This window comes from Myotis yumanensis, unplaced genomic scaffold (genome assembly GCF_028538775.1).
Source record: "Myotis yumanensis isolate MYYU_CA2020_CCGP unplaced genomic scaffold, mMyoYum1.0.hap1 SCAF_15, whole genome shotgun sequence".
Lineage (NCBI taxonomy): Eukaryota > Metazoa > Chordata > Mammalia > Chiroptera > Vespertilionidae > Myotis > Myotis yumanensis.
This window is the reverse complement of record NW_027223766.1, coordinates 20900585-20924735: the sequence shown is the minus strand read 5'-3', so window position 1 is coordinate 20924735 and position 24151 is coordinate 20900585. Positions and strand designations below refer to the sequence as shown.

Below are 24151 nucleotides of genomic sequence, written 5' to 3'. Positions count from 1 at the left end.
TGGTTTAAAAAAAAGTCTTTACACATCTTATTTTTATGACTAATATTGAAAGAATTAGAAGATACAAGAAAACTTTGAAGTTGTCTTCTAACCCTCAGAATTAAATCACAAAACTTGGACCCACTCAGCAGAAGTCGGTATTTCATAGAAATGTATCTCTGTCTCTCAAGCAGTAATAAACTGGAATAGGTGGACCACACCTCCACAGTATTTGATGATAATAGGATCAGCAATCATCCCAGTATCATCTCAAACTAAAATTGGGAGCCTTTCACAGAAAGCATTATTTAACCACTGTAAACAACTAGGAATCTGAGTAAGAATAGAAATCGCATTTTGCTCTCCTTTCACAAAGTAGCTGAAGAATATTATGTTGCCATTTCAATAAGAATAACACTACACTGATAACAAACTCTATTCAAAATTTAATAAAGCATTAGTCCCTTAATCAAAACATGACTATGAAGCTTGGACTCCCACTGGAAAGCAGAATAACATGAACAAAAGAGAAATGGAACCGTGTCTGAATATCAACTCTACAAACAAAAAACATCTCGTTACACATGCAGCAATTAAAGGCAGGAACTTGAAAGCCATTCACAATTTATCTTTGTCAAGCTCATGACCAAGGAAAAGTTTGAATCATGAAATCAAAGCAGGTCTGAGGCAAATATCAATCAATCAAATGCCATAACACATATATGACTATGTGTGCTTCCCCCCCCCCCCCCCCCCCCCCCCCCGCCCCGAAGACATCTAGAATGTGACAAATAGATAGTTTCCATTGAAAAGGGAGATCTGGCCCTAGATGGTTTGCTCAGTGGATAGAACGTCAGCCTGCGAACTGAAGGGTCCCACCTTCCAATGCAGCCAAGGGCACATGCCCGGTTGCAGGTTCGATCCCCAGTAGGGGGTGTCCTAGAGGCAGCGGATCAATGATTCTCTTTCATCATTAATGTTTCTGTCTTCCTCTCCCTCTCTCTTTCTCTCTGAAATCAATATATTTTTAAAAGGGAGATCTGGCCCTCCTAACAGCCAGAAATACAGGCTTAGATTTTAGAATGTCAGTGGAGTCTTGCTTCTCCTGCCTGTCAGTTTCCCTAAGTGAATAATAGCCTGTCCATTCCTTGCTTCATTCTCAGGGGCAGACAACCACATTATATTTTCAACTCTGTAGTTGTCGGTGTTCAACTATATTATCATAGTCATTATAGCTGTTCTGTCTCCACCTCTCCTTCCATGTACTCTTTACAAGGCTTTGCACATTTCCACTAATCATTTCACTTAAAACCATCACTTCTCTAGATCTCACTGTTATTTTCTAGTCATGGCCCTATAAAGTTGCTTTCTTCAAAATTTATAGTCCACGTCCTACTTCTTCTGGTTTGTTGTTGGTAAAAGATATTTCATCCATTCAACTATTCAGTCCATCAGTTCTTCATCCACCCATTCATTCAATCAATAGAGCATAATACTGCTATGGGCCAGTCACTTCCCTAAGTGCTAAAGATATACAGAGAACAACATAAAATCCATACTCTATCATTGTTACCTTCCAGTGACAAGACAATACAATTGAGAAAGCAAAGGGTTGCTAATCTTGAGTGATCAGAAAAGGCCACATTGTGGAGGTTTATTTATTTACTAGGACTATCGTAACAAACTAGAGCATACTGGGTGGCATAAACAACAAAAATATACTACAGGCAAAAATTCTATTATCAAGGTTTTGGCAGGATTGGTTCTTTCTTAGGTTTCTCTCTAGCTAAGAAATACTCATTAAAACAACACATATAACTTTCTTCTTCATTTTTTGCTATACAACTGAATAACTTCCAAATTTCTTTTTCTTTCCTAGATGTTGTCTCAAACCGTATTATTTACCTTTCTCCATATTTTGACTTTTTTACATTATCCTTTTCTTCCTTTACCCCTTTTCCTTTGTCCCTCAAATGCTATAATCACTAAACTGATATTTTTAAAGGTTAACTTTGATTGAGATATACATCTTTTTTTCAGGTAATAATAACCCTTTATTTTTGATCAATGCTTTATAGTTAACAAAATGTCATCATACATTGTACCATTTAAGACTTAAACCTGTGAAAAAGATAGAAAAAAACATGTGACTTTAGTAACAGCTTAGGAACCAAGATGCAGTTTATTGTATTAGAGAAAGGGGCAAATCCAGATTATCTGCCATATAAAGAGAAATACAACTGCCAGTCATGTATTTGGAAACACTATGTAATAGTATTGATTAAGGGAAGGGCAATACAATTATTTATAACTTTACTTTAAAATTTTAACCTCACTGAAAAGGAGTCAAACATAAAGTGTTGGAAATATGCATTGATAATTCAAAATAAAACCTTCACTTGAAGATGGAAAATTAAAACATCAAAAAGAACATATGTAGCATACAATAAAAGGAACACTAACACACAAATATATTATTTAAGCTAACTGAGGATTTGTCCCAAGATATAGAAACTGCAAATCAATAAAAATTCCAGACTCAACAAAGCAGCACATTTCCACAGAGATGACTTTATAAAAACCTTGCAAAATGATGTAAAAAGATCTAAAAGTCAGAAACAAGATAAAAACACTAAATAAAAAGAAGCTCAAATAGTTCAATGTATGCCCTTCAAAACTACCCCTAATAGCTGGAAGTGTTATTACTGTCGACTTATGTCATTAACTAGGTGTCTCTTTACTATGTTATATTTTGATTACGGTTAGAAATTGTGATTAGAAATGGAGAGAGAGGGAAAGAAGAAGGGGAGTAAATGAAAGAAAAGCAAAAAGGAATAATGGAAAGAAAAGAGGGAGGGAGATGACATGGGAGGGAAGGAGAGAGGGAGCCAAAGTGAAGGGAAAGGAAAAGAGCTAACCCATGGTAAAAAAAAAAAAAAAAAAAAAAAAAAAAAAAAAAAAAAAAAAACACAAAAAAACACAAAAACCAAAACAAACAAAACACTATAATAATCAGAAAATAAATGACTCCAAACCAACTTTTCTTGAAAAAAAGAATGAGGTAAAAGTAAATCACAAAGGTAAAAAATTATGTGAGGAAAAGACAGTGGAAACAGTAAAGGGCCTTCTTTTATAATGATACCAAAACTGGAAAGCACTCTTGGAAAAAGAATGCCTAAGTAACTCAATTTTTAGTCTCACGATGTCCTGTTGAGACCTCTTACAGACTGCATCACAATAAATGCCCTCAGCAGCTGAGATGGCCCTTAACCTTGTGGGGGCCAATCACAGGTACTCCTTGGAACCCCTATAATCAAAGTAATTCCAGGCTGTGTGTCTTTTCAGTGGCCATTATGGTATATCCCTGGCATGTTGAGATGATTTAGGATTTGTTTTCTAAGAGCTCTTATATTCAGTTCAAGTAAACCTTGGTGACATGAAGAAGATCCGACAATGTTCAAGTAAGACTCTAAAGCAACTTCTACAAGTACTTAACAAATCCAAGTGTTTTTCTTTTAAGTAAAGTTAAATAAATAATATGTTGTGACTAGTACCCTACATGTGAAAGAAAATGTGAACTGAAAGAATTAGTCAAAGATATAATGTCTTTTTGTTTCTTTGCTTATTAGGACATCCATTTTCCAGCTTTCCTTGGTCAGGAAAGTGACTTTGGGTAACAACCATATTGTTATTTCAGTAAAAATGTCCACAGTACAGGTTTCTAGAAAATATGCAAACTTTATAAAGAGAAATTGTTCTGTTTGGAAGTAGAGCTTTGATCAAATTTGTAACATTAAATACAATTTTGACTTTTTAAGAATCAGGATTAAAATGAACTCAGATTTATTATTATGAAGATATTAAAAAGCTAGATTTTACCCAGGTGATATTTAAATTGTAATTTTATCTTTAGATTCTAAAGCTTTTCTGAGTATCATTTCTATTTCTCTGAAAATCATTCACATTTCTACCCAAAAATCTTTTTTCTTTTCATATAAATTTCATAAATTTAGGTTGTCCCACACAACGCTTTCAGTTTACCTTTCAACAGCCAATAGTTCTCTTAGTGATTACAGATATTGAGAACTCAATTTTGTTTGTGTTCTTCTTCTTGGTTTCATAAATGACTGTGTACAGGTTCCAATTTTATGCTTCATTCCAAACATGGACTTAAGTTATAGTTCTCAGCTTTGTTGTACACTGGCATCATCTGGGAACTTCATAACACATCACATCCAGATCGCATGCCAAAGATTCTGTAATTCTAATTGGTCTGCAGTAAAACCTGAGCATCAGTACTAATCGAACGTCTTCAAATGATATCATATTGAATCAAAGACTAAGAAACACTGGTTAAGAAACCCAAGTCTAAGAGGCCCTTTTTTTCCAGGATGATAATCACCAAAACAGAAATATTCTTGTCTGGAAAAAAATTTGAAGTTAGGTCACTAAATTGTGTAAGCCTTAAAAAGTACACAACTAACAAGAAGCACATCATTGTAAGTAGATCACTACTCATTTATTCTAAACTTTTCAAACATGTAAAACAACTCTTGGTAGATTCAGATGCATTGGTTTAGACTTCACATGCAGAGACCAATCACAGCTAGCTCTGAACAAAATTGTGAGACAGACAAAACGAGTCTTTAAGTGCCCTACTCTTCCCTTATTCAAGCTACATTTACATTCCCTCTGAATTTTCAATACTTGGCTTACCACACAGACTTCTCTATGGAGCTAAGGTCACAGTAAAAATTACCAGAAAAAAAAACATACACACAAATGACTCCTTGTTTGAAGTCAATATATTGTTGTTGTTAAGCACTTCTGATAACATAACAATAATAACCATGCAAACAAATAGGGGTGCGGTGAACAAAAACACATTAGCAGATAAAATATCTGTGCTTACTTTTAAATGTGGACACGTCTCCCCTGTGGTACCATATCCATATGCTTCCTTGAAGGCATATTTTGGCTGCAAAAGAAAAAAATCTTTTTAGTTTTCATATAAGGCAATAAGATGTGGTGTTTGAAATTTGGCTGTGCCACTTTATGACTGTGGGAAAGATACTTAACCTTTCCAAGCCTCAGTTGTACGATGGGAAATAATAAACTATAAATACGAGATAGAATAAGGCATGCAATATAAATAGCATATGGAAAGCTTTGAGAAATATTAGTTGTTATGAGAAAATTTTACTATTTGTAGTTTTCCTATTTCCTTAAGAAAACATTCTTTTATCTCATGATTATGTTTAAAGTTGTTTTATATGCTTCTTTGTTTTTCCAAAGCACTTTTGCTCATACAATTTTGTTTTCTCCTTGGAGAAGACAATCATTGGAAACTCAACAGCAATGTACTTAAAGCATAATCATGCTGTCCTCTATAGTACTCAGTGATCAAAATAAGACATGTGGGTAAGTTTTATGGTAATTTTTATCAAAGAATCTCCTCATCAGAATCACTTAGAAAACTCTTTAAAACATAAATTTCTTTCTTGTCTACAACTCAACTGAAGAAGTTCTCATGAAAACAGATGCTTTAGGAAGACACCTTACATGATGTACTGAAGATTGCTTATATTCAGGACTGACCATAGACAAAATTAGTTATCTTGCAAGATGAGGGGTTCCCTGTTTCTATAGAGGGGTCCAAGTGTGAGCAGAGTGGCTATGGTGCAGAAACTGGGGGACATCTTTAAATATAGGAAGGGTGGCTGAGCTGAGCTGAACTAGGGTTAAGTCCCCTTTCAATGCAGAGACTCAATTCCAAACAAACTTTTATTAAGACCAACTTTGGATTAGGAATTTCCAGAAATGTTACACATATTTCACTTAACCAGTCTGCAAGAGAGGTTTTATCTGAGAAAAATAAATTCACAGAGGATATTTTTTTATCCAAGATGGTATCCCACTCTCAGCTTCTCACTCCAAATAGAGTTTCTATCACTCCATACCACCTCCACTTGGCATAAGAGCACTTCCTTCTCTTGACTTTTCTGTTTCTCATTAATAATCTCATCCACTGAGTCTCAAAGTCACCTGTTGTTATCTAGCACTTCTTAGAGATATGATGACATCATTGCTGTCCATTCCTTGGCCCCATTTTTATTTTTTTATTGGTTTCAGAGAGGAAGGGAGAGGGAGAGAAACATCAATGACGAGAGGGAATCATGGATCCGCTGCCTCCTGCATGCCCCACACTGGGGATCGAGCACACAACCCGGGCATGTGCTCTGACAGGGAATCGAATCGGTGGCCTCTTGGTTCCTAGGTTGAGGCTCAACCACTGAGCCATACCCAGCTGGGCCCTTGGCCCCATTTTTAATCAGTCATAATAGCCTATTGATTTCACTTCCAAAATTGTTCTCTCACATTTTTTTCTCTTTGCCTTTCTAATTCTATGACTGCAGACCAAGTTCTATTAACTAATGCATATGCCTCTTCCCCAGCTAATCCATTTTATTCATAACCACCAAATAACTTTCATAATGAAAAATTCTGTTACTTCCTTGATTAAATATATTAAATACTCCCCCATTTCTTACCAAAAACAAAAACAAACAAACCCTAGTCTGACATTTTTAGCTAAATGAGGATTCAAGAATTTCATATAATTATAATTGGTCTGCAGTATGATCTGAGCATCAGTAGTACTTGAACTTCTTCAAATGATATTATGATATTGCATCGAAGACTAAGAAACATTGGTTAAAAAACCCAGGTTCATTTCACACTAAGCCTTTTCACCTACCATGATTTCCAACCAAAATGAAACAGTAGTTTTTCCATAAGCACAGCTCTCATTTTAAGACCTCTTTTTGATTCCTTAGGTTGATGCCCACCTGTCTGATTACATGTCCCAGGCACATGGGAGTTGAGAAATCTGGTGTATCAGGAAGCAGAAGCAAGGCAGAGTGGGGGAGGCAACGTTTTGAAAGGAAATGTCACCAAAAGTTTAGAGGGAATATCATCAATCAGAATGGGTAAAATAGAAATAGAAAATCCTTGTAGAGACAAGGATAGCTACGTGGCTAGAAGAAAATAAATGTCTACCATGGAGTGTAGAGGGTGAAACCTGGAGAAATTCCCCAAGTCACATCTTAGGACTTTCACGGGCTATTTAGATCTCAAGCTGGGTGGGGAAAAAGAGGTTAGCCTTGCTATTGTCACACAGCCAGCCAGAAGCAGATCCAGGAACTGGCTCCTGGTTTTCTGTGCCAAACAATCCTAAATTCAAATACTTCTGGGTTACTGGGAAGTAATGCAACACTTTAAGAACCTAAATGTCCATTTCAGACAAGGTCCTGGAGATACTCAACATGTCCTCCCAAATCTATGCCCCACTCCACCCTATGGATCAAGCAAGCACCTGTGTTAAACTTGCCTGAACCAGGCAAAGGCAGGATATAACCAAATACATTTGGGAGCATACAAACCTTTGAAGGCTTTCAACTTTAAGTGGGCATCATAATATATCCAAACAGGGATATCCCCTCTCTTTCATTTAACTATGTAGCAGGAATCTTCAAATTTTGGATCCAGCTTCACTGTATTCCAGCTGTATTGTGCCAACAGGCTGAAATTAAATAGATTCTGAAGTTCTCTGACTCTCGGGGTTTTTAACACATTACCAAACCCAGAAAATGCTCAATAGATAAATGAACAAGCAAGTGAATGAATGCCTGGCTCATGTATTTCCGAGATGAGTCAAAGCTCGGAAAGCATTTTCCGAGGGTCAGTTCCACGGCTTTACTCTGAAATGGGCTGCACCTTGCTCTCTTCCTCTAACCTTCACAGCTTCATCGATTCTTTCTTACTCCATCCTTTCCCTGACCATAGGCTGCAATGTATTTAGGTTGTAAGGATTGTCTTTAGTTTGATCTAAATACACTAGATACTCCTGAAACTGAATGGATTACCAAAATGTTAGTGGACCAATTCAGATAATTTGGTTCATCTTCAGCATTGCCAGATTTTTCCCTTTCATTTTCTATTAAAGAAGGGAGGGAATTTAGGGCTCTATCACTGAGAAATATGTGTATTTAGATTTAATTTGTGCCCCTCATTATAATGTGATCAATGTGAGAGTGCAAAGCACATCTGTCTTCATAGCTATGTGATCTGAAATATCTTGCACATTGCATGATATACAGTAAATAATATTTCATGAAAATATATCAATTTCTACAATCTCAACAAAATGCCCTTGGATATTCTAATTCCTTAGACAAAAGAAGGAAGAAAGAAAATATGTTAACTTTAAGCAGAGATTAAAAAGCTTCTGCTGGTATGCACATTTTCAAAATGGCCATTGGAATTCTATATACTATCCTGGAATCCTGGAGTCTAGGACTAAGGATAGAAGACTAGACCAGTGCTATCTATAAACTTTCTGCAGGGTTGGAATATTCTGTATCTGCACTGCCCAATAGGACATGTGGCTATCGATCATTTGACATAGTTCAATTAAGTAATCAAATTTATTTTGTTTCCATTTAAATTAGGATTCAAATTGCTATATGTGATTACTGACTACTGTACTGGACAGAAAGGCTCTACCTTAAAAATTGGCACTAGGCCATGTGCTGACATTTAAGGATGCCTTTCATGCCAAAGAAACTCTGCAGTCATCCCAAACAAGTACTTCAGAATAGGACTAAGGAAAAATCATGCTAACATTTTAACAGAATTATTTTCTTTGCTTGTGACTGGAAGATAGAATATTATCTTCTGAAAAATAACTCTTATTGAATTCAAGCCTTTAATTAATATAATAACCATCAAGCTAAACAATTTAAACCTCTAAAATTTCTTAAAGGCCAGTACAGGCCTATCTTCTTGTCATGTCAGGGACAGGGTTCAGAACATACTTCCCCAAAATATGGTACCTTGGCATATTTACTATTTTAAGCTGAAGGGACTGAGAAATGGCAAGTGTAGGAAGGACTCTCTCCCCTTCCCCCTCCTCCCCTGTAGCAGGTCAAAAGACCCTCATGTGAGAAGTGCCTGCCCTAACTAAAGGGGGGGGCGGCTGATGGAGGCAGAGGTGGGTGGAGGGGGGAAAAGGAGTGGGAAATGAGGGCTATCTGTAATACTATCCACAATTAAAAAAACAAAAACAAAAAACAGTACCTGTGCTATACCTGGAAGAAAGAAGCATCCCTGTCTCCAAGACAGAGTCACCAAGACCGATCTAAACAAACAGGCCTTGCTAACGTTTCCCTAGTTTATTACCCTTAGCTTATACCCTTTCATCCTACCACATTTTTCCATGACTTTATACTCTTTATCAAACCTTTATCTTTTACTTTATACTCTTTATTTTTTCCACTCTTTATCTTTTATATTACAAAAACACTGAGACTTAATCATTTCTTTGGGTATTTATTTCATTACTAGAGGCCCGGTGCACGAAATTCATGCACGGGTAGGGTCCATAGGTCTGGCCAGTGATCAGGGCCAATCAGGTTCCCTGCCTCCCCACCTTCACGTCTCCTCCTTCCCTCACTCCCTCAGTGCCCCACCGCCGCTAGTCATCTGCCATGTTCTGTGCCACCCCCTGGTGGTCAGCACACCACATAGCAAGTGATCAAACTCCTGTTCTCCTGGTCGAACTCCTGAGGGGACACTTTGCATATTAGCCTTTTATATATAAAGATAAAAGCTCCCATGTCATGTAAATTTATATTAAAATAAATCTGAATGCTTTTCTCCTGTTTATCTTTGTCAGTTTCAATTTCAGGCCCAGCCAGGGATCCTATGAGGAGTCCAGGAAAATCTTTTCCTCCCCACACCAGCTTTACAGGACACATGCAAAAAGAAGGACGTTGTTGCCTATGACAATGGTATAGCAGTGATAGCCAGAGTTGGAGATGACCAAAGTGTTACTCAGACCAGAATCCTGCCAATTCCATTGTACCATAAGCAGGGAATGTTGAGAGGGAGTGAGAACATACAGTGATAAATGGGAACAGGAAGCACAAAAGTGTACAAAACAGGTGTGGGCGACCATAGCAAACATAACAACATGAATGTATGTGCAGTGTTTCCAACTTGATCAGAAGTAAATTTTTAAACTTATCAACTTGGAGAAATGTATTCACGTTAAACCCTAATACTCTCATCCTTGTCTTCTTAACATCATTATGCACTGCTGGAGGTAGGTCCCCACTAACAGTAGTATTTTCAGTGGGGTGTCTCCCGTGTCCCCTCCTATTGCTGGTAGAAGTGGAACTCTTGGGGTGCTTGGGAATAAGAATTTCCCTCGGCCCCCATGAGAGGATGAGTTATTGTGGAAAGCTTTATTGATGAGGTAATATTAAGGGAGTTCCCCTTCAGGGTCCCATCTCCCTCCATTTGCCAAGGGAAAAGTCCCATTTTGCCTTCATCAGAGCTAAGATCAAAGCCACTGCCTAGAGTTTCTGCTTATATTAAAGTCAAGTCCAGCATCTAGCTATGTTTGTTTGTGTTCCCAACCGCAGTCCATTGCATGTGGGGTCTGCATGGCCATGAGCCATGAGACTACTTAAGGCCACAGGGCTATGGAGGCGCATGGCAAGTGAGGGTCATGGAGTGAGAAATGAGAATACAAGCAGCAAGAGGAACAAGAAAGAGAGAATTCCTTTGTCTGGGGACTGTGTGTTCTCAAATTTTTGCTGGCTTGCATTGGGGTCCACCCTCCTAGCCAATGAAATTTGTTCCCATGTTAGACTTCTAAGCAATCACCTTCACTACGTCATCCTGACTTCACTGCTCATGCACCCATTAATTCCCTTGTTGGGACCCCTTTCCCCGGTGATTTGCAGGGAACAATCAGTGGTTCCCTTGGGAATATAAAGTTGCAGCTTCCTGGTGAAGTTGCCCAGATGCCCATGCTTATAATGTCTGACCTCCCCTTTGCTCCTTCCTTATTATATTAGCTAGCTAGTTATGATAGTAACAGTTGGGACAGAAGATCCCAACTGAGGTAAAAAGAGCCTTAGAGCTTCCAGTAAGCCTGACCAGAAGGAAGGCAGACTCCATAGCCCATTGTAGCCAGCTAAGGGATGTGGGTATTTGTGTGTGAAGTAGTCACTTTAATGTTAAACTGCACTGCTCCCTGACTATTTTCTGCTCTTTAGCAGGGATTTTCCAGCATGTTCAGAGGTACCAATACTCTAAACACAAAGAAGTGTTTCCACCTCTCTTCTAAGAGTGGTAGAGCCACAGCCCTCCCGCTGTGCTGGTCTCCCCTGGACTGCCATTATTCATGGGCAGGCTGCTGGGAACCACTTCCACAATCTGTCTCCAGCTGTGTTGGCATAACAGAAAGTCAAACGTGCTGCAACAAGCACCAACCCTAAATTTATTGTAAAAGCCACCATTTCTGTTTCATTTGGCCAGTAAACAATCTCACACTATTAGGGTGGTTAATTATAAATAACAGTCTAGCCTCTTTTAATTGAAATCTACATTTATTTAGAGCCTTTTCATGAGACTAGAATTAAGAAACAAAAAGCACTAGGAATGAATAGAAATGGACCACACTATTGACGTAAAAAATAAATAAAGTAAAAGCTCAAAAGCTAAGCATGAAAGTGCCTCTAAAAAGTAATACTTTCCACTTTAGCAGAAATTTTCCTTTCCTGTTCTCAAACTGCATTGTTAATGTTAAAACTTCCATCATTTCTCAGCTGAACCAGGTGTTATCAATGTTATTCTGACATTAAAGTCTACCTGCAGAAATATGGATATCTGATGGTCCATAGGGATGTTTTTAAGCAAATGAAGAAATTCATGGAACACCAGTCTTTCATTAAAAATATTTATCAATTGCTGATTATGTACAAATAACTGAGTTAAATGCTGTAGGGCAACAATTTTGGAAATTTTGATTGTAAGAAACAGTAAGAAACAAATTTTATATTATGGCACAGCATACACTTACAAATATATTTATGACTTAATATTTTGTGAAGTAATATTTAACCTTAATATGTCTGATATATCCTGATATTTTTCTACCTATTCGAATTTATCATTTATTGTAATGATCTATTATATAAAAAATTAAACCACTGAATTAATTTTAAAAGCAACTGATGAGTTGAAATCTGCAGTTTTAAAACAAGAATAAAAAAGATAATAAGTTAAATAATATTTCTGCCCTTAAGGACATTCTAGTCAAACAGGAAAGATAAAACAAACAGAAAAAATGAAGAGGTAATAACAATAAGAAGAAATGGATGAAAGGAAGAAACATCCTGAGAATTTAATTTAGAAAGAGATTATAATAAAAGACAGACTATTACAGGCATCATGAAAGTTGAAAAACTAGCTAACAATCAATGGAGAAGCTGATGTTAATTTTGGAACTTGAACGCTGGTAGGATTTTGAGAGGCAAATGCACAGAAGAGAAGAAAGGACATTCCAGATGGAGTTGGCAGCATGGGCCAAGGTACACAGAGGAATAGGGAAAGGATGGGTGGATTAAGAAAACATCCAAGCATAGTCAAGGCCAGTTCAGCATTCTTTTTTTTTAATTTAAATTCTTTATTGTTTAATGTATTATATAAGTCTTTTTCCCCCATTGACCTCAACCCCCACCCCATCTGCATAAAAGTCCTTTGGTTGATTTCTTACCCCTTTACTCCCCCACACACACACTCCCGCCGCCTTCCTTCATAGCTTGGACAGTCTATTCCATGTCTCTATGACTCTGGTTCTATTTTTGTTCATCAGTTTATGTTGTTCATTATATTCCACAAATGAGTGAGATCATGTGATATTTATCTTTCTCTACTGCATGATGTACTTACAGAACCATCTGCCCATCCCCTACCCCTCATTCATGCATGTGGTATCATACAGTTACATAGATCTCTTCTGCCTGGCAGATTTCATTTTCATATAATTATCAGCATCACTTTTGCCAGCCTTGAGTTCAATCTCAGCTGAAGGTAACACACTCTCCCTCCTGTCTGTTACTTTCCTGTTTCACTTTTTCTGTCATGGTGGATTTTATTAACACAAAAGGCAGGAAACAAAAGTGTTATTGATCAATTCTTTTTAGCTCATTTCACCATTACATACAGCCAACATGTGCCTCCAATTTCTAAGGCTATAGATGTTACCATTATCCATGTTCCTCTAGCACCAAAGAAAAGGTAACTTTAGTTTTCAGCATGATTTATGTTTGGGGTGATTAATATCTACTTTTCTACTTTTTTAAATCTATTGTATGATTTTTCTCTCTTATTTAAAACAAATACTTTTATCCTTTTTTACTTATTTGGTTATAAAATGGGTCACTTAGTATCAGAACACCCTCACATATTTGCTTAATAATCCCTTTTAAGTAATCTGGCCATTGTTAATGGCTTCTTTTTTTAAACCAGTCATACACTTAGAATCAAAATTAGCATCTAAATGAGGATGTTTTAAAAAGCATGCCTAGGGGTTGCTGGCTTCACCTTTTTATAGTTTGCCATGTTAAATTATGTAAAATAGAAATGGTATTTTAATATTTAATGAGCTAATGCAGAACCTATTGAGACTGCCTCTCATCCCCACCTTTTCCCTATATAGTCCACAACATTCTTTCGAAGGTATGAGGAATGGCCACGAATTTAAAGCATGTATCAGAATGAAGAGAGCACTTCCCTTCTCAACAACTACCCCATATCCAAATCAAGGTATTACTAGGAAAAAAATGCTAGGTGTTAAAAATCTTGCTTTAAAATCAAACATTTTATCTGACATTGTTGTGCACAATGAAATTAATTAATGTAGCATTGAATTCTTTTGGAGAAATGTATCATGGTTTACGTAATAGGGTGCCAACTCAATTAGCAAAAATATTTCATTGGTTAAATGAAGAAATGATGATACAAGCAGAACAAAAATGAAATATTTATTCAAAAATATTCAAAAACATGAAAAAATATAGTTAGAAAAGATATAAATATTGTGAAGAAAGGTGTAACAAAGCCAGGGGTTATAATTGGAGACCAGTGTATTTTAGCTGGACATGACAAACATTTCCAGAAAATTAGATCTATTGCCTGGCTGTTTGAGAAACAGCAGCTCCATGGTTTAAGTATTTAGAAATAGATGACACTTAATGATAAGGACTGTGGTATAGAAGTGATTAGATGAACTCGTAAATTGGTTCTTTCTATAATTCCAAAGACTGTTTTATAGAGTAGAAAGTCAAGGTCGAAGAATTTCTATGTGGGATTTAATAAAGATGACCGTGATGATGACTTCTGCTTAAATAATAATGCAATCTTAAGTGAAAAGATCCTAGGGAAAATACATATACCCAATAGCTAAGATTTGGAAATAGCTTAAGTGCTCATCAGCAGATGAGTGGATTAAAAAACTGCTACATCTACACAATGGAATACTACGCTGCTGTAAAAAGGAAGGATCTCCTACTATTTGCAACAGCATGGATGGAGCTGGAGAGCATTATGCTAAGTGAAATAAGTCAGTCAGAGAAAGATAAATATCACATGATCTCACTCATTTGTGGATTATAATGAACAACATAAACTGATGAACAAAAACAGATCCAGAGACAGAGAAGCATCGATCGGATGCTCAAACCTCAGAGGGAAGGTTGGGGAGGGTGGGGGTAAGAGGGAAAGATCAACCAAAGGACTTGTATGCATGTGTATAAGCATAACTAATGGACATAGACAACAGGGGGGTGAGGACATGAGCGGGGGGGGGGGGTGAGGGCAGCAATGAGGGGGATAAGGACACATCTGTAATACCTTAATCAATAAAAAATAAATAAATAATCTAATTTTTTTTTTAATTTAGCTTTTAAAATATATATAATTCTTCATTTTGACCTAAACCTACTTGGTTTTCATGTCAGTAATGCATCTTTCAAGTAAAAGGCTTGATTTCAATTTAAAAAAAAAGAGAGAGAAAGATTTGCAAGTGATGAAGGCTTAACCCAATGGTTGGCAAACTCATTAGTCAACAGAGCCAAATATCAACAGTACAACGATTGAAATTTCTTTTGAGAGCCAAATTTTTTAAACTTAAACTATATAGGTAGGTACATTGTTATTAACTTAATTAGGGTACTCCTAAGGCTTAGGAAGAGCCACACTCAAGGGGCCAAAGAGCCACATGTGGCCTGAAAGCCGCAGTTTGCCTACCACTGGTAACCCATCACTCTTGAATTTCAAAGCATTGGGATTTGAGGTGACTGGTTTCTCTTATTTCTCTTTTGTTTCCTAGGCTGTTTTTGTTTGCTTCCCATTGGCCACTCCTTCAGCTCCTACACAATCTCTTCACTTATCTTTGTTTTTTAAAGATACATTTTTATTGATTTTTTTTAGAGAGAGAGGAAGGGAAAGGGATAGAGAGATAGAAACATCAACGAGAGGGAAACATCGTTGATCGGCTACCTCCTGGACATCCCCCACAGGGAATCAAGCCGGCAATCAAACATGTGCCCTGACTGGGAATCGAACTGGTGGCTGGCCTCTTGGTTCCTGGCTTGACACTCATCCACTGAGCTACACCGACGGGACTCTACTTATCTTTAAACAAACTTCTTGCTCACTTTGCAAGACCAACTCCACTTTTCATTGAGTGATTTTGTGTTAGGTCTGATCAAATAATTGAATCAATACCGCCTCCCCTGGGAACTGACCTTCAGGCCACTTCACAATGGGCATTCCACTTGCTTAGACCACATTCTACTTGCTAAGACCATTATCTCACCCCTCCAGAATTTCCCAGAATCTGGACCTGCACAGCGAATTCTCCGCCCAGAAAAAGCCCACCTAGAGTCCTTTAAAAACCTCTGACTCCCTGTCTTTGGGAACTGGCACCATTTTGGGGCTCAGCCCATCTGGTATCCAGATGACCTTATAAATGTATGTTCCTTACCACTTTGGTCTCATGCGTTCCTTCGGCTACCCTAACACCATCTTCATAAATAATCACATTTTGCCTCCTCTTTTGGATAATTTTTATTTAAAATATATTTCTTTTTATGGTATTTCAATGTGTGATTAAATCACATCCATTTTTTTTTTAAAAAAAGGACAAACATATGCAGCTGTGTCTAAGTAGAAAGAAATTAAGATTTTTCCATTCTGCCTATATCACTAACTACTCCTTACAACTGGCTACTGGCAACATTTTTGTACATATTTGATGTTCACACAAATATTTCCATGTATACATGAGTATATATATTTGTTGTTTTTATAGATTCAAATTTATTGCCCTCTTTGCATTTATGATTTTTATTTTTTATGTCATGCTCACAAAGATTTTCCTTGACATACTGTTTTATTTTTTATTTTTATTTTTTAAAATATTTATTGTTGAAAGTATTACATATGTCCCCCTTTTTCTCCATTGACCTCTTATAGTCTTCCCACACACATACACCAGGCCTTCACCACCCTTTTGTTTGTGTCCATGGGTTATGCACCAGTGGGGTCCCTCGGCCTGGCCTGTGCCCTCTCACAATCGGGACCCCTCAGGGGATGTCGGACTGCCAGTTTCAGCCCGATCCCCACAGGCCAGGCTGAGGGACCCCACAGGTGCATGAATCCATGCACTTGGCCTCTAGTATGCATATAAGATGTTTGGTTAATCTCTCCCCGCCCTCCCCACTCTGCCCTTTCCTCTGAGATTCATCAGTCTGTTCCATGTTTTCATGCCTGTGTATTGAGCGTCTGCCCCTGGTGGTCAGGTGCATGGTAGCTACCAGTCGAATGGTTGAATGGTCACTTAGGCTTTTATATATATAGATTATTTCCTACAGTGCAGTTTTTAAATTTTTTCACTAAATTTTTTCTGTATTGCTAATCACAATGCTTTTTTGCTTGTTTCTTTTATATTGTACTTCTTTTTCTTATTTTATGTTTTATACTCAGCTTCTCTTTATTTTAGCAGTCATAATATTTTATTAGTCAAAATGCTTTGCTTACAAGGTGAACTAGCTTTTAAAAAATGGTGAATGCTGTATCTAACTAAATGCAATCCTACCCAAAGTAGTTAAGAGGGGAGGGCAGGGTCACAGTTGCTTTAAGAGGAACAGAAACCAAGTATGGGAACCCATTAGGACTCACTTTGCTCCACTTCCTTAGCTGTCAGTTCATTCTCAGACTGGCTTGTCCTCAATACTGAAAACAGAGACATGTACAGCTTTTGTGTTCAATATGAGCATCCAGAGACATAAGGAGTTTTGATTTTCAGGTCTCTGGTAAAAAATAATAATAAAATAAATAAAACAAGAGAATGATTACTTGGCCAGGCACAGGTCAGATAGAAACCTCTTGGAATAATTACTGTAGTTGTAGTGATGATATACAGTGATTGGGAGACTGTGGTCCGTTGACTACTGAAGAATAGGTTTTATTATAATAAATAAATAAATAAATAAATAAATAAATAAATAAATAAATAAATAAATAAAGTAAAGAAAAATAATAAATGTGTCAGCAAGTATCCTGGTTAAAATCTATGGATTTGAAGTCAGAGAGACCTGGGTGCCTGTGACAACCTTCTAAGCCTCAGTTTCTTCACCTATAAATGCAGGTAATAAAAGAATGCTATAAGAAGTGTTATAAAAACTCACTGACATAGTAAAGTGCTTTGCAAATTACTGTTCCATAAATCTTACCTATCATCATCATCCTCAGCTTCATCCTATTATCCTCATTGCTGGATAATCTGAAATAATTTTTAGAATTGGGAGAATATTTCTTAAAGGAAAAATAATTGAGAAAGTAAAAAGAAGAGAGTGGTGAACTATTTTGGCCAAAAAGAAAGTAAATTATAAGATGCAAATGCTCAAATACTTGCTATTCTACAGAGCCTAATAATAGTAGCTATAAATTATTAGCCCCTAGCACTGTGAAAACGGCTTTATAGATATTATATCATTTAATCTCACAGCAATTCCAGGAGGCTTCTAATTTACAAATAAAAAGACTGAAGCTCATAAAGATGAATAAATTATTAGAAGCACTTATAATATCAAGTTAAGCCAGGTTAAATTTGCATTGAGAAAGCTTTCTCGGTGAGGTAGTTGTATGACCATTGGATGTAATATTCAGGAAAACTGTGCTCTGATTCTGAGCCTGCCTCCAGCAGCTGCGTGGATATAAAATAACCATGTAGCTTTTCTGAGATTTCATTTTTATACTTGTCATATCAAAATAATACCACACACTGACAGGGGAGGAGAGTGTAAAACTCTGACTGCTTGACACACCCACACGCCCCTCCTGCACAAGGAGCTGGAAACAAATTCTTTATTCTGGGGCCTCTGCGTTAGGGATTCATGCCTGACATGAAATCAACACAAATAGGCTCATCCAACATTCATGGACACAGAGAAGCACACACAGGTAATAAGACCGACTAAATTCAAAAGAAACACAGAGAGAAGGCAATAAGCAAAAGCAACAAATAGTTAGAAATCATGAGTCAGCAGGAAGCAGGAAGTTCAAATTAGAAAAGTGTAAATCCAGAGGCAGGGAGACACTGAGACCAGTGTGAATAGATGTCTCCCGTCTCCATCACAACCATCAGGAAGGAAAATAACCCTGCGTTAAATGTACTGTCAGAGGTACATTAAATCAACCATGTAAATGTTGAAATCTAAGTTCCCTTGTCTTCAGCCTATAAGATCATGAGAATGGTTTCCTATTCATTTCCCTATCGATCCCTACCACCCCATTAGCTGAAGTAACCTGATCATGTTTCTGTGAATGGAAACCAAGAACTCTGATAAGCAGCCCTATGAGCCTCAAATGAAGATAAATTTAAATATGAAAATAAAAATATGTAAACTACACAAAATAGGGTATTTTTATTGTAAAAAGATATAACAACTGTAAGTATCTTAAAGAGACCAAGTTTCAATAAAGATAAAGAATTACTTAAAATAGGAAAAAATGATTTATACTGTTTATATTTACAAAAAAGGTGAATATAAAATATATTACAAAGGTATGTGTTAAGGCTCTGATTTTCTTTATCGTTCCAATGAGGACAACTGCCAGGATATGTTCTCCCTCTCAAAAAAAAAAAAAAAAAAAATTAGCCAGAACAGTTTTCCATTAAAATATCTCAATTTCTCCATAATGTTCCTTGAGAAATGATTGAAGCTCCTTCACTTGGAATACAGGTCTGGAAAACATCATTAAAAAATGCTGGAGGGAACTAGCCTGTGCTATGCTGGAGATGGAAGAGTTGAATAGAAGTCCTTTCATCTTTATTTCAGTCTCTTCTGTAATATATTTCCTTTCTGAGAATTTATCTCCATCCAACAACACTCTGGGAAAATGGCAATACCAAACTATATCATAATGCAATAATCTATGTAATTAAATTATTTCATGGATCAATAGGAATGTGCAAATTGTAAAAAACTGTGAAATGTAATAATGTGTCTGACATTATAATTTCCAATACCTTACTTATTCTTCAAGGGCTTTATACACTGATGCTCATTTGATTTCCCTGAACAAAGAAATGTTTCCTGGTCTGCTTTGGTTCCTCATTCCTTAGACAAATATATGTAGAGAGCACATTCCGTGTAAGGCATTGTGTTAAGTGCTATAAGGGGCAAGAGGAAAAACCGCGTCTCTCTCTTTAAGGATGCTACATTTTAATCCAGACAGGGAGGCTGCGTGTTACAGTGGAGAGAGGACCCTGGGAACACACACATGGGTTCAGATTCCATCTCTGCCCCTTGCCAGCTGGGTCACTGGCTCTTTATGTGTTAAATCAGGATAAAAGTGCCTTTCTGAGGTAACTGTTATGAGAATGGGGACATAGGCACATAAAATGCCTACCAAAATATTGGTATTCAGTGAATCAGTGTGACTTTCCTTACTCCTTAAAGAAGCAAAACACTATAATCAGGGCGGTATTAGCTGAATATATAAACCAATTATAAGAGAATAATGTGGGAGATTCTCTACATCTATGTTAACCTAGTGGCTGTGACCTAGGAGAATGAGATATCAGAAACATCTGGGAAGCTTCTTAACAACTCCCTCCCCTCCCTGAGATATCCCAACTGCCCTCAACTTCCTGCAACACACATACATCTTAAAATGTATCAGAATCAGGTGGAGAGTAGGTCAAGAAAACAGGGAAATGCTGAGTTCTGTCACTCACTGATTCTGGCCAATCATTCAACCTCTCTGCGTTTTAGTTTAGGGAAAATACCATGATTGCGAAGGAAAATACCATGATTGCAAAGTTAACTAACATTGTGAGGGCCTTATATAAGGGGCCCAGCATGTGCCCCAATTGACTAAATAAACTGAGAAGTGAGCAAAACCATAGCTATATTACAGTATTATTGTGAGAATTAAAATAATTTCTGTAAAACACCTCAATGTTGCAGGCACTGGATATTTAGTAGCAATAATCAATAGGGGGAGGGGCATCTCATAGGAAACAATATGGAACGAAGTAGGATTCTGACAGGTCAGAGAGCAGAACTTAGAGAGCATGGTAGCAGGGCGATGGTGTGTTGGAGAACAGTGGATAAGCTAATTTGGCTGGTGAGCTATATGACCAGAGAGAAGGGTGTCCCAAAATTCATGCAAGAAGTAATTTTGATAGAAAACACAGGTTTATAATTAAAAATTGTAAATTTTTTATTTATTCATAAAGTATATAGTATAGGGTTATGTATGGAATAGAATATAGGGTAAATAGCTTCCATGGCTTTGCTGGCACATATGCAATCTTTTGTTGAAATTTCCCATGACCGTTTTGCATAAATGTGGCTGAATTTCGATGAGGCTCATTTTCATCTTGATGGCTTGGTTAATCAACAGAATTGTCGCATTTGGGGTTCAGAAAATCCACGAGTGACTGTTGAGAAACAAATGCATCCACAACGTGTTACTGTTTGGTGCAGATTTTGGGCTGGAGGCATCATTGGACCATTCTTCTTTGAAAATGCGGCTGCTCAGGCAATAACAGTTAATGGTGCTTGCTATCACGACATGATAATCCATTTACCCAATATGCTATTCCATACATAACCCTATACTGTATACTTTATGAATCAATAAAAATTATACAATTTTTCATTATAAACCTGTGTTTTCTATCAAAATTACTTCTTGCGTGAATTTTGGGACACCCTTTAGATTGTGGCCAATTTGTGACAGTCCCCACTGATGCCTTTGAGGAGCTTTAATAATGTCCATGGTGCAAGGAGAAGCAAGTGAAGGTAGCAGAACAAAAGAAAGAGTGACATGCTCAGAACTTCACATTCAGAGGATTAATTTGGTATTTCTGCTTAGGATCCGAAGGAACCCAGTAAGAGTCTGAGCAACAGCCCAGGGTGCCGGTAGCAAGAGTCTTTAAATAATGGTTCAGGCTTTAAATAATGGCAGATCAAGAGACATTTCAGAAAGAGAATCAACAGAGCTTGATAAAATGGTGAGCTAAGGAAAACAGACAATGCTGTAGAATTAATTCAAAGTTTGATAATTATGAGAATAACTATGCAGTTTACAAAAGCAGAGATGATAACAGAGAAACTGTTGGAAAGAGAGAATATTTGTTTAACAAAAAAGCATTATAATTGAGTTTCTGAAGTTGCTGCATTTGAGATATCAGGAAGGTATCCAGGAAAAATTCAAATACTGGGGCCAAACATACTTTTTAATAATCATTCTAACAGAAACAAAGAAAGACCTCTTCAAGAAGGCTTAAGTATAGAGACTCAGAGAACATTCATCTTTCAGGGGCAAGGAAGGAAGATAAGTTTGTCTATTTCACTAAAATAAAATTATTCCAGTACCATACTTAGTTAAGACAATGCCTTGAACTTTATTTAAATGTCTACTTATGTCATGAAGTTTCTAGTACAGGAGACTTAAAAAAACTACTAGTTAATTCTATTTTTAATAAAACTTTATAATTGCCTAAAACTTTTTTTTTTTTCAGAAACCTTCTTTAATTTGTATGGGAATGAGTCCCAAAATGGTCCTAGACAAGTTTTCTAGTTTACATAGCTCCAGGAATCCTGCATTAATTTTGTTTATGTTTTTGCTTCTTTTTGCCACCCACATTGGTTATCGGAAGAGGAATCATTCACAACAATTAAAACTCAGTTTGCAATGGCATTATACACCTTGCCCGCATAATCTGTCATAAAGCCAGTCTTCTTTTATCCATTACAATTTGACTTCAATATTAAATTTAGTATTCAGTTAATAAAAATTGCCTTACACAGGATCACATGTAAATGATGCATATTGCTCCCAACTTTTAAGTAAGTTATGATGGCAGGTACTCCATGGTATATTTGAAAGACCAATCATGTCTGGTGGTGACTCAGTCCAACTTCTCCAGATATTTTATTCCAGGGGTGAGCTGAAAAAGAGTGCTGAAGGAATTTTGAAGATGAAGGTTGCATTGATGAGACTAGTGTAAGATTTGAATTCATTAATTAAGTAAATATCAGTTAAGCCCTGGAGTGACCATGCTGTGCAATATTTCTGCCTCCACAGAGCTTTCCGAGTTGAAGAAAGACTGACATACCAAAATTCAAGAACAGTAAAGGAGCTGTTTGCTTATGATGGGAGAAGACAAGGGTGTTACCGGGCCTGCCCTGCGGCAGCTCCTTAGCTTAGAAGTATTCCTAAATGTTTCCTGTAGCAAAGTGAGCTTGCAACTATGGCTAAAAGGATGAATAGGAGTTGTTCAGAGGAAAAAGGAGAAAGGAAGTGTAGCGAAGTATCTGGCCTCCCTCTGACAATTTCATCATCTATGATTTGAGGATGCAGACCTAATGGCCTATAAAACCTCTTCTAGATATAAAACCCAATGCTTGCTTTTAATAGGTTCTTCTCTGTACCCAAATGCTCTCCCCTCTCAGACCCTTCTTCGCCTTGACTGCCTGGTTAGTTCCTATCTGTCCTTAAAGATTCTACCCAAGGTGTCTTAAGCTTCTTGAATCTTTATGAATTCCTTCATTATCACCAGGCAAAGCTGATTTTTCCTCCCTAGTGTCACCTCGGTCACCTTTCTTTTGTCCATTTCCCCCACTAGATGGTGAGCTCCCTGGGGGCAATGACTGAGTCATATTTATCTGATGCCCCTAGAATCTGTTAATATCTGGCATACAATAGGGGTTCAGGAAATCTTGGATGAGTAAATGCATGATTTTAAGAACTCTCAAAAAAGTTGTTCCCAGGGGAAAAAATGTGTACTTTAAAACCTTTTCTACACTCCTATACACATAAAGAACTCAGTGAAAGGAAATAATAATAATATTCTTTTGACAACTGATAATTCTATCAAGAGAGTTTTTTAATATTATGGCAAAATTTAGATTTGGATAAGAATTCATTGGAACTTTGGTAATCCAAATCTTTATCAGACCCCACAGTGGTCACTTTTTAAGGATTATTGTGCTTAAAAGTATAATTATCTGTTTGGAATAAATTACTTTTTCTTATCTTCATACTGCAACTTCATTTTTATCATGAAACTACCTATTCACAGTGTTTTTAAAATTAAACATGCTGACATAAGAACAATAAATCATGAATTAAATGGACAGACAAAACTGATTTATAGATTATATAGCTAAAAACCAACATTTAATTGTGATGTTAAATCACACATTTTGATAGTGAAAGTAATATGCCAAAGTTTTATGTGATTAATGAAGGATTAAAACTTGGATTATTGAATTTACCTGTGACAATTAAAAAATGTTATCTTTCCTAAAATGAAGGTCGAGAGTTTTATGAACTGAATTAGCAGGTAATTTTTATTAAGCACTGATTTAATATGTTGATTTTCCATTCAGGCTCATGATCTGCCTAGTGTGGTTTCTGAAATTCCTTTATCAACAACAGGCAGGTTTTACCATTTGCAGGAGTCCTTCAAATACCTTGTCAAACTAGCTTTCCCATAAAGGCCAATGAAAAATACAATTCCAAAGAAAATCAGAACCTCCCAGTTTTAGTTTATTTAGAGACCCTTGAGTGTTCAATGATGTGAAAAGTGACATATATTTGTGAATTAAGGAACTTTAATTACTCCTAGAGCACTTCATTACATAATACATAGTTCAGGAGCTGATTCCCTATGTTGAAAATTCAATTCAACTTCAGTGTTCAAGTATATTCCCTGCTTTCAGATATGTGCAAA

The 24151-nt window shown here is 36.8% G+C and overlaps 1 long non-coding RNA gene across 1 annotated transcript in view; it reads right to left on the bottom strand.

The window, feature by feature from the left end:
• LOC138993130 (uncharacterized) overlaps positions 1-24151 on the bottom strand; it is a 332737-nt gene that overhangs the window by 159777 nt on the left and 148809 nt on the right. Inside the window, exon 2 of the long non-coding RNA XR_011468233.1 lies at positions 4892-4957. This is a non-coding gene — a long non-coding RNA (uncharacterized lncRNA). The remainder of the gene's footprint in view (positions 1-4891; positions 4958-24151) is intronic.